Source organism: Podarcis melisellensis (genome assembly GCF_964234715.1).
Source record: "Podarcis melisellensis genome assembly, chromosome: 1".
NCBI lineage: Eukaryota > Metazoa > Chordata > Lepidosauria > Squamata > Lacertidae > Podarcis > Podarcis melisellensis.
Window position 1 is genome coordinate 18,438,727 of NC_138528.1, and position 11,241 is coordinate 18,449,967.

The 11,241-nt window shown below is 41.6% G+C and overlaps 1 long non-coding RNA gene across 1 annotated transcript; it reads left to right on the top strand.

The window, feature by feature from the left end:
• The first annotated feature begins 4,687 nt into the window (after positions 1 to 4,687).
• On the top strand, positions 4,688 to 7,748 carry LOC309372907. The gene is made up of 2 exons (XR_014169727.1): positions 4,688 to 4,836; positions 5,955 to 7,748. It is a non-coding gene; the product is annotated as an uncharacterized lncRNA (long non-coding RNA).
• The last annotated feature ends 3,493 nt before the right edge of the window (positions 7,749 to 11,241 follow it).

Consider the following 11,241-nt stretch of genomic DNA (forward strand, 5'->3'; position numbering starts at 1 on the left):
TTGAAAGGCACCTAGTACAGATTCTGGAACACTATGTTCCCGGTGGCCCATCTTACATAAGAACACAGGAAGCTTCCTTATACTGAGTCAGATCACTGCTCCTTCTAGTTCAGTATGGTCTAAATTGATTAGTAGGGACTTTCCGGGGTTTCAGGCAGTGGACTTTCCCATCCCTACTTGGCTGTGAGTCCTGGAAGACCTGCCCCCTGCCTTGCAAGCCATTTCCCACCTGGCTTGGGAGGCTGGGTCCTTGACTGGCTGACTGACTCCAACTAGAAAACATGAGGCTGCTGAACTCTAGGGCTGGGGTGTTCTGTTGCCGTTGGGTTGTTGTTGTTGTTGTTGTTGTTTTTGTATCTTTATTATAGATCTTATTGTGATTCATATGGATTTTTCAAGTTTGGTTGTATATTTTTTAATGCTTTCTTGTTTGTGACTACTTTTGCTATGTTGTAGTTTTGCACTTTCATATTGTAACCCAACCTGAGCATGGCTTGAACTGTGGAAAGGCAGCACACCTATAAGATTATGTATCATATAGTGAACACCTGAGCTGGTTGTTCATTGCCTTTTCCTTCGTTGCAAACATTTTATGCAAAAAAGAACATGTACATCAAACATGTAAAAGAGTCAAGCCCCATGTTATATTTCTAAAATATAACTTTATAAATATGACAATATCAACGTTTCCCATTTTTTAAGAGAAATTCCCTTATTCCAAATAGGATTCCTTGCAAGAAAAGGGAAAAGTTAACAGCTATGCAATATATATATATTTTATAGAATTGCTTGCAAAGTTGTATGTATTTGCTGGTTACTTTAGGAGTGTTTATTTATTTACTATATATATAGAGAGAGAGATCAATGTAAATATCAAAGTACAACGGTACATAAAACCATACAATTAAAACCATATACAAAGCTATATGTGAATAGCAAGCAGATAATATTATATGCACAAAAATGCATATAATGTGTGATAAATATTCATATTTTTATCATAACTGGTTCGGCAGAGAACCTCATCTCTTCTGGAAATTAAGGAGCAAGATGGGAATTATTAGGGTTGCCATACATCCGGGATTTTCCGGATATACACAGAATACTGTAGTCGGAAGCTGTGTCCGGGTAGAAACCTTTTGAAATATGGCAACCATAGAATTAGAAACAAATCTGGATAAGCTCAGCCTCAAGTTTTTCAGAAATCTTCCATAGAGGTCTGAGGCCCTGGAGCCCTTGACCAGCCTTCCTCAAACTGGTGCCCATCAGCCTCACCAGCATGTCTGTGGTGGCAGGATGGAAACTGGAGCCCAAACATCTGCAAGGCGCTAATTGTTGGGAGGCTGCCATAGAGAACTGTAGTTTGTTAAGGGTGCTGTGAATTGCAGCTTCGTGAGGGGTTAACTACAGTTCCCATAAATCTTTTATTTTGGTGAGCAGCTATAATATAAGTATGCTTTTAATTTATGGTACGTTTCAGCCCTTCTTGACACTTGTCTCCCATGTGCTGTGGTCTAAACCACTGAGCCTCTTGGGCTTCCTGATTGGAAGGTCAGCGGTTCGAATCCCCACGATGGGGTCGAGCTCCTGTTGCTCTGTCCCAGTTCCTGCCAACCTTGCAGTTTGAAAGCATGCCAGTGCAAGTAGATAAATAGGTACCACAGTGGCAGGAAGGTAAACAGTGTTTCAGTGCACTCTGGCTTCTGTCACAGTGTCCTGTTGCACCAGTTGCTATTTAGTCATGCTGGCCACATGACCCGGAAAGCTGTCTGCAGAAAAACGCTGGCTCCCTTGGCCTGAAAGCGAGATGAGCGCTGCAACCCCATAGTCAGCTTTGACTGGACTTAACCATCCAGGGGTCCTTTACCTCCCCACCTCCATGTGCTTAATTTGCTCACAGCTCTGTATGGACAGTTATCTAGTAAACTGAGCACTATGGACTTAAGTTAGCTGGGACAAACTAAAAGTTTGAAAACTAAAAAGTTCCAGTTGCTCCACCCCCTTCTTCCCCCACTCTCCGGTCTTTCTGACATTGTTAATCCATTGATGGAGTTAGCAGCCCTCCTTTCTTTCTTTCTTTCCCTTTTTTTTTTGGCCTTCCATTTTCAAAACTTTACATCCTGTCAGTCAGAACTGCTGTTATGTGGCAACCCATATTTACGTCGACAACTTTGGGCCTGCCAGGCTGACTGTGTTTCAGAAACCAGAAACGCTGCCTTATTTCCTTCCATTCGGGTTGACAATGAATATTGATGGGGATGCTGGGTGGTTCTGTATATTATTTTATTATTTTGGTGGCAGGGTGGGATAGCACACAAGACAAATGCAAGGAAAAGCAATACCCTGTAACCTATTTAATCTTTGCAGGTAATAACCAGTCCTGATCAAGAGGAAGGGAAGATGGAGAATGATCCCCCCCCCCCACAACCCCAATGCTGTGGTGCCTCAGTCTCCTCAATTCTTCTCAGGCTTTCTTTGTATTTAAATAATGCAAATTTGACAGGGAAAGAATTCCCCCTTCCTGACTCCCCTCCACCCCCCACCCCCACTGTGATGCCATTGCATAATTATCTGGGCTGGTTGAAAGAATGAAACCTAGTTCAAAATGTATGAGTTCATTTTTATGTTCTACTGAGAAAATTTATTCAGTGTGACTGCTCAGTAGCGACTGCAGTAAAACACCTTAATCCCTGGTTGAAGAAAGGTAATACCTTGACAGATGTGTGCCTCCTACTTTCCTTGCGGCCATGTTTCAACAACAAACCTTTATTTCTGCTTCTTGGCTGTAGCAGGAGAAAAAAAATGAGAGGAGCAATAAAGCAGTCAGACAAATCTCTGGAGCCAGGCAGCAATGCAATAGTAATGACAGATTTTTAATGTGGCGGGAGAGATTGACAGGAAAATGTCTTCAGAGCAAACACACGCCAGATGGAATGAAAACGGTTTATTGGAGTATGGAGGTGCTACTGAACCGAATAGAGGGTGGGTTTAAGGTGGGTGTTTTATCCGCTTCAAGTAAACAACAACAGTTACCCCAAATCCCCTCATTTGGCTACTGCAGAGACCCCATCTTTCTTTCTTTTTTTTTTAAAAAATAAAAATAAAAATGGAAAACGAGGTTTTATTTCCACAAACTTGCGCAAACTTTGCAAACAAAAGTTTTGAGTTTACCTGTGCTAGGCAAAATGGACTAGGGAAATGGGAAACATTTTTTCCTTCTCCCAACTGGCATGGGATTCAATACTGTTTCCTGTGAGTTTGAGTTTATTATCTTTTATATGAAAGACGAGTGAGCAAAAAAAAGATAGAGAATAAAAAGGCAATTATTATTTTTCAAAACTAGGAAAAGTCAGGTGGTTGTTGTTGTTTTTAATCCAGTCAGAAGTCTAGTTAACGCTTTCAGTGCCAGGTTTAAAAACAAAACAGAACTGCTGTGCTTTCTTCCCACTAAAGGAAAGCAACCCTTGGATGTTCTGCAGAATGTTCTCCTAGCAACTCAAATAAAGGTAAAGTGCTATAATATTTTATATGCCATAAAACACGAAGCCACTGAGAACTGAGATAAAAAATGAGCACAAATGAGATGGATGGGTGGGTGGGGGTAATGTTTATCATATGTAATATTTACATTGTAATGAACATTAAACCAGTAAATGGTGAGAGAGAGAGAGACAGAGAGAGAGAGAGAGAAAGGGGGAAAGATAAACAAAACACAATTGGGGAAGGGGTGTTTTCTGGAAGGTGCCTTATTTTATTTTAATTTTACAATTTACTATGCTTTCATAATCTCGACAGCTGATTACATACATTCAGTTTATAAACAATCAGATCGGTTGTGACGTAAAACACCCCCCCCATACCATAGGCATTCTTATTTTGAAGATTAAAAGGACACATTTGAAAATGAGAAAATGTAGAGGATGCAAAAAGAAATGAAAAAGAAAAAAGGGGGAGGAGAGGAATAAGTCTGGCGTATGCCTTTCCCTAATTTGAACAGTAATTGGATCACAAAGTTCTCTCTTCTCCCAAGTGCCGCTTTTGTTTTGCCTGAAATTCCTGCAGAGTAAAGTTAGGATTTTCCTCATTCCATGCTTGTTATATATGGCCTGCAAAGGACTCAGTGCAGTTTGTGGGAAGGTAAGGGATGGGGAGGGGAGGCGGCGAAGAGGGGAAGGCGGAGGCTGGAAGCTGGAAGGAAAAAGTCTGCAGTTTTTTCATGTCATTTCATCTGATATCTACAGCACTAGGATAACAAAGCTTTAGGCAAAATGGTTAACACTGACAGGAAAAGTAATTGGCATGGCCTGGTGACAATCACTTTTTTATTTTAAAGATTTACTGATTGTTTCCTTAAATAAAATATATATGAAGGGTTTCACAATTTTATTATCAGGGTCTCTCCTTGCTGTAATATTCTATTTAACCCTCTCTCTGTGTTTGTGTGTGTTTCTGTATTTAGTCTCACGTTTGAGCAAATAAAGTTTGTTTCCTATTTTTTTCTCTGCTGATCTCGTTCTCTCGCTTCAGAGCAAGTGCAGGGCGTTCTGCATTTTCACTCACCGTTATTTGCCAAAACACTGACACGCAAGCTGATACATGAGACACAAGATTGAAGAAAAGAAATTAAAAACCACCTTAAATGAACGTGCATCCTATTCCAAGACAGAGAAACACACACACACACGTTGCAGGAAAGAATGGCAGTTTGCTTTTGCCTTAACCCCCCCCCCCCCAAAAAAAAAAAAAACTTGCATTCTTTATTTGTTCAGTGAAGGTTGTTCACTGAAAATCAGAATTCATCTGTGGCTTAGATTTGTGCAGATTCTCCTGACATGGGTGAGTAGTATATATATATAGATATTTGGGGCTGTTGTTTGTAGGTGGTTTCAAATGTGGGGGTGGTGCCATTGCCTTCTTGGAAAGTTATATCAGTTTATTTCTACGAAATCTCTGAAAAACCCAAGTCTCAAGAAACCCAATGCAAGATGTGCATACAAATTAACTTAATCGTTTAATTTCAAAAACTGTCCAAGGCAGTGTGTTACTTACCAGGCTGTCCTCAAACAATTTTACTGTAGCTAGCATGTAATGGAATATTAATCTCTGTTCAGAGACCTGAGCAATATCCAGAGACATTCTGACAAGTTTCGACGGCTGCCTTCATGTAGAATGCCTTCGCTGCTGCTCCTTGTTCTTAAAAAACAACAACACAGTTTTGCCAAAGAATTTAGTCTCTCCTATACTTCATTCTTGAAACGCTGCTTTGACAGTGCACTGAATCTATAACATAATTTGAATATCAAATGCTTACACCGAGCTTTCCCCCTGAAATTAACTAGCCTAATAGTTTGTGTTTTCAGTCCAGAAGATGCTAAATACAGACTTTCAACCTCAGAGTGTGTTCATTAGTCACTTGCAAATTATTTTTTATTCCTTAAAACCACCAAGTATATCAGCACGCTCTCATGCACCCCCACACTGTGGAATTTTGATAATGTATGTCCTAACCGCTTAATTGATTGATTAGCTTACTGCCGCTTTCTGAGACACCAAATTTATCTTTAATAGCCGGAGTCAGGCACGGCAGGCAATCGGGAGGGGGGGGGGGGTTGTCCCTTGACGTCGATTTGCTCTTAACTGGAAAGTCATTACCACTTAATACATGTAGATTGTGTTGAAAGAAAATTATGTGTAATGAAATGAGGGAAAAATTAGTGGAGTGTTATGGGCGAAAGCAGATGTTACAGAGGAATTATGCTAGCAGAGATAATCACCTTTGCTAGCATTGTGTGTGCTGGGGTGTTAACTTAGAGAGAAAGAGTTGGTGAGTGAGCTAAATAAATGTATTGATTTACACAGATTTGCTCCTCCATCAGTGGCACACACTCAACCTCAAGGTTTATATTTCAAACACTCAAGCTCACCGCTTTGCCATTTCCCCCTCTCCTCCCCAGTCCTTTCTGCTGCATGCAAATACCCCTGTTGATTTTCTTAGCGCCGTGAAGTGAAGAAGTAGCCAAGGCGCGCAGAACACGGTGCTAAGATTTGGACGCTGAGCCCTTCCAGCTGAAGGTTAGCCCTTGAGACGTAAGCCACTGAGTACGGTGTCGGGTGTACCTGACAGACTGGGAAGCTGCAAAATGTCTAAGGGGAAAACAGGGTGGTGTTGCGAATGTAGGTTTGGGAACAGTGAGAAATTACAACACAAGATTAAGTCATTAAAAAAGCAGAGACGTCCCCATTTTATTGGAAGAAATTAAGGAACTCTTCTGTTTCAGCGCAAGGAAACTGTGATATATAACAATATCAAAATTAGCAAATAAAATTTATTTTTGAGCATCTAGGATATTATTTATTCTTGTAAGTACCATCATTTTCAGTGCTGAAAATAGCAAGGTTTGAATTTCTGTGGAATTTATTATTTTTAGGGTGAAGGCTCTGTATTCTACAGAAGGCTTATTTGCATGGAGAATCTCTTCTTCATTGCTCATTCTCTAATAAAATAAAGTTGTGTCTGGAAGATATTACCTTGTAGATATGATTATAAAAGCCGCCGATAATTGGGCTTTTCTGACATATTATTATGTACCTTTGACTTTTAATGAAGCTTTTGCCACTAGGTTTTGTTGGCTAATTACAATAATACACACCTCCTTTCAAGATTCCAAGTCTCCTATTCCCAGTATTCTTGTAGGTTAGCAAGAAGGCTGTCAATTCACTTGTCACTATATTAATGAGTCAAAGAAAAGCAGCCAGCCAGCCAGCAATGAATCAGTTGGAAAACTATGATGAATGCTTCAATAATTAAGGGAATAATTAAATTGCTGAATGTAGGATGGTTCTAAATGAAACAGCTTTTGTGACGGTGTCATATTGTTGTTTATAAAATACAAAAAGGAGCTGCCATTTAAACAATACTGTGGGCATCCCACTTAAACGTATCTGTCTTATCTTCAGAGACTGTGGCTTAATTCCTGCACTCAGACTCAACGACTCGAAGATCCCTTTGCACTGGGCACCTGATGACGGGCTGAGGGTAGTAACATTTCTGAAAACATGGCTGAAGTTCCTACTTGGCATTGCGCCCAATGTGAAGCACACATATCGTGAGAGCTGCCCCTTTGTTGACAATGGTGATTGTATTGGCTGAGGATACGCTGGCATCCTCTTAAAACATGTCATCAACTGTGCACAAGAGCCAGCAGCGGAGCATATGCTCGCGATGCCCAGGGTGTGTGTGCTCCCGAGGGGCATGGGGCACGAAGGGTGCCCTCCCAGGCGCGGGGTAGCTGCTCGGGTGCATGGAGTGGCATGTGCACCCTGCAGCTGGGGGCAGAGAGAGCTGCTGATGGTGGGCATTTGGCATGCCGCCCACCTGCAACTCCCAAGCCTCCCCTGAGCTGTCAAAACGGCTCGGGGTAGGCTTGGGAGTCGCGGGCAGGTGGTGTGCCAAATGTCACCCTCCCCCCAGCGAAGACACCTGGGGCAGACTGCCCCCACCGCACCCCTTTCCTCCACCCCTGACAACAGCCTGCATTCTTAAACACTTGCATGCATGTACTGGGGAGCCCTGAGCAACCTGCAACTCCCGAACATGCACCCACGTCTATCTGAGGTTTCACAACTCCTTACCCTATTGCTGTGGAAAATCCTCATGCAAACCCAGACAGGAAAAGGTGGACCTGCTTTTAGTTCTGAAAGCATCTTGCAAATACATCTTTTCATCTCCCTGCGACTTGGAAACGCAATACTATTTGTTTGTTTGTTTTTGCACTGTTATTATCTGATTTGTTCGATGCCTTGGGTTCCTTTGGGAAATTAGGCGGAGTAGCAATGCTTAAGATAAATAAAGTCCTATAAACCGTCGTTCGTTCGACAGAACACTCTCGGCACAGAGGCCCTGCTGCTAGCATGGCTCCATGTGCTGGACGGACAGATCTCCACCTTGGCAGCATTGCACATGAGTTGCACTGGCAGAGTATTCAGCTTGGGACTGGCTGCTCACCAGTATGCAACTGGTATGTTGAATACTGAATAGGGGTTGGGATATGGGGGCACAAAAACACCTTCTCGTGGCAATTGGAAGCACCAGCAGCACCCCAAGGGTGAAAGCAACATGGATTATAATCTTTCTTCAGAACCCTGTTTGTTTGTTCATATCCTTGTACTTAGTCAATTAGGTAATATTTTTGCAGCTCGCCTTTCTCCCAACGTGAGATTCAAGGCATCTTACAACATTTAAAAATATAAATTATAAAATACAGAATTATAAAAGCAAACTAGTTAAAACCTTTTTTTTTTAAAAAAAGCATCACAATAGATCTAAAACAAGCAATTAAAATATAATTTGCCCTGACAACAGCCCAGTGATAAGCATAATCTATTTTTTTGCTGTTTTTTTTTAATAATATTGATTAAAGTTTCAAAAAAGTTACAAAAAAGAAAAAAGAAAAAAAGAAACAAAAATTACAAAATACAGAAAAATAAAAATAATTAAAAACAAGTCAAACTTTCCATGTCTTGTCTTTCATTTACTTGTTTCCCTGACCTCCTCACACCTCCCTTTTTTGTATTCTAGTTCAATTAGTTATTTCGGCAAATCCTTTCCATTTTTGCTTTTATCTTAATAATTTATCTTAATATATTGTAACTTTACATTCTCACCTGTTAACAATCCATTTTTACATACCCCTTTGTAACATTACTGCTAAAACCACATAACTTCATTCCAGCATCCTTCTAACATTCCTTAATTTTACAGTGTTTCTGTAAATAGTCTTTAAATTTCTTCCAATCTTCTTCTACCGACTTTTCTCCCTGGTGTGATAAGCATAATCTACACCAGGCTTCCTCGGCCTCGGCCCTCCAGATATTTTTGGCCTACAACTCCCATGATCCCTAGCTAATCAGGGATGATGGGAATTGTAGTGCCAAAACATCTGGAGGGCTGAGTTTGAGGAAGCCTGATCTACAGCATAGTTTCCATCAGGTTGTCTGAACGGAACGGTCTTAGCCTGCTGGTGGAAAAAATAACAGAGGGAACCAATATCGCCTCTCTTTGGTGGAATTTCACAATATGGGCAGAGTCACAGGAAAAAAAAAGTTATCTCTCATGTCTCTGGTCAAAAGAGAGATTGCTCTTGGTCCTGAATTTTAAAGGTGACATATAAGCCCTATGTAAATTCTCTGACCCCCCCCCCTTGTTATGTATTTCTTGGCTATTCGCACAATGAAATTGCTGATCTAAAAAAGTGCATAATGCTCACACTTCTAGGATAGACTGGCTTGCTGCACAGAACTAGTGTTGTGCCAAAACTTGCCCTACAAATTTTGAAAGGCTTTCTTCCCATGCACAAGAGCCTTGGGTTTCCCCATGTCATTTACAGAATGCTTTAGAATTCCTTTGCAATTTCAAAGGGTAGGGGCCTTGCCAAGAGCAGGGTGTGTGTGTGTGTGTGTGTGTGTGTGTGTGTGTGTGTGTGGTTCCTCCCCAGGTGCCCACACTTCCCAATCTGAAAAAAAGCATCCTGGTAGCAGATGCCTCATGACCTCTTCCCCTAGGCTTCAACTGAAGTTATGTAAGTCAAAGAGGCGAGCTGCCAAATGCCTGAGATTGGCTCACTGATTGCATTCCTTCTTTTACCTTAAAAATCTCTCCCCACCAATTTCCTTAAAAGTAAGGAGGCTTCATCTTTAAAAGAGCAACAACAGCAACAAACAACGGTCTAGAGCATGGTAGACAGCCTCCTCAGCTTCCCACACTTATAGGAAAGCCTAGGTGAAAGCACTCAGGAGATAGGAGCACCCAGGAAGGCTGCAGAAAGAAGGCCACTAGAGAGGTAATTTATAGAATGAGAGAAAGGGTGCCTACAAAACTCATTGGCCACCTCAAAAGTAAAGTAAACAGAATAAGATCCTACCATCCCACCCATGAGCTTTCCCCCAAAATCTTCCCTCCTCCTTTGATATGCACTTTCTTTTCTCATTAATTGAAGGAGAATGGTATTGGGTAGGAGGGGGAATGCAGAAGAATTTTTCATCACACCACTGCTGAGGGCTAATTACTTAGAAGTCTACAGTTTTCCATCTTTGTTTTCTTGGAAGACGTCCCTATCATCCCTACTGTTACATCCTGAGGAATAAGAAACCACAGAAAGAAATAACAGCATTGACCAGAAGACAGAACATTTATCCTACATTCCAATTCTCCCCACTCCCCCCAAAAAAGGTTTCTACCAGACTTTAAATAAATAAAATAAACAACAAAACTACCTTAAATATTTCCTGGACATTTGTGATCCATTCTATTTGCTCCGACTTTTTCACTGTGCTTCCTTTCTATATAAGTGCAGACAACCCATTTAGTGTCAGAAAAAATTATAAGATATCACTTTTGATCAAGGATGGGGAAGCTGTGGCTGTCATGGACTGGTTGAGTGCAAAGGAATGGTGAGAGGAACCAGCTAGGGAACCACCAAGGGTAGAAGACTCTGAACCTGGGGAGTGGGGTTGAGACAACAAGGAGTTGTCACAGGGAGAAGAGGGAGAATACTGGGAAGAGGAGGTATTGGAAGCTGAAGGGGCAACAGGGCTCAGTGAGTTGTGTGAGCCTATGGCAGAGAGAAGTCCAGAATCAGAGGTAGAAGCTGAAGCAGGTATGCAGGAAGAGGGAGGTCACAAGGCAGATATGAGTCAGGCTAGTGAAGAGTCACACGTACCTCCTCCCCTTGCTATGACAAGCTGTCCTTCCTCTGCCTCCCAGAAGCAAGAGAGGTATGAAACAGGAGGAGCAAAGACTGGCTGCATGCAGGCATAGTCTCTGATTGCTTGCAATAAGCCCTGGAGAGAAGAGACATAGACAGCTGTGGGGAGGTGGGAACTTTTAGTCCCGGCAACTGTTTTCATCTACCTTTTGAATATATATCAATATAAATAACATGACCTTCTAAATGCCTGCATGGGAATCCGTTGCCAGACACCGAGGTGCAGAAGCTGCCTGAAAAGATGACAACTCCATGTACAACTCCGAGCCTGTCAATCTTGTCCCATCCGTCAATCAGGAGATGCATATGAATAAAGCTTTAATCTACTAACAAATTCAAGCCTTCGGGCTCCTTATTTCTTTATCTGAAGGCTATGTGCTGTCTTTCTTCAATGTCACAATGTACATCTCCACACACCACCCCTTATTAGAAGAAAAGGGCAACAAACAACACATTGCAGTTCTGTACCTCCCAAACT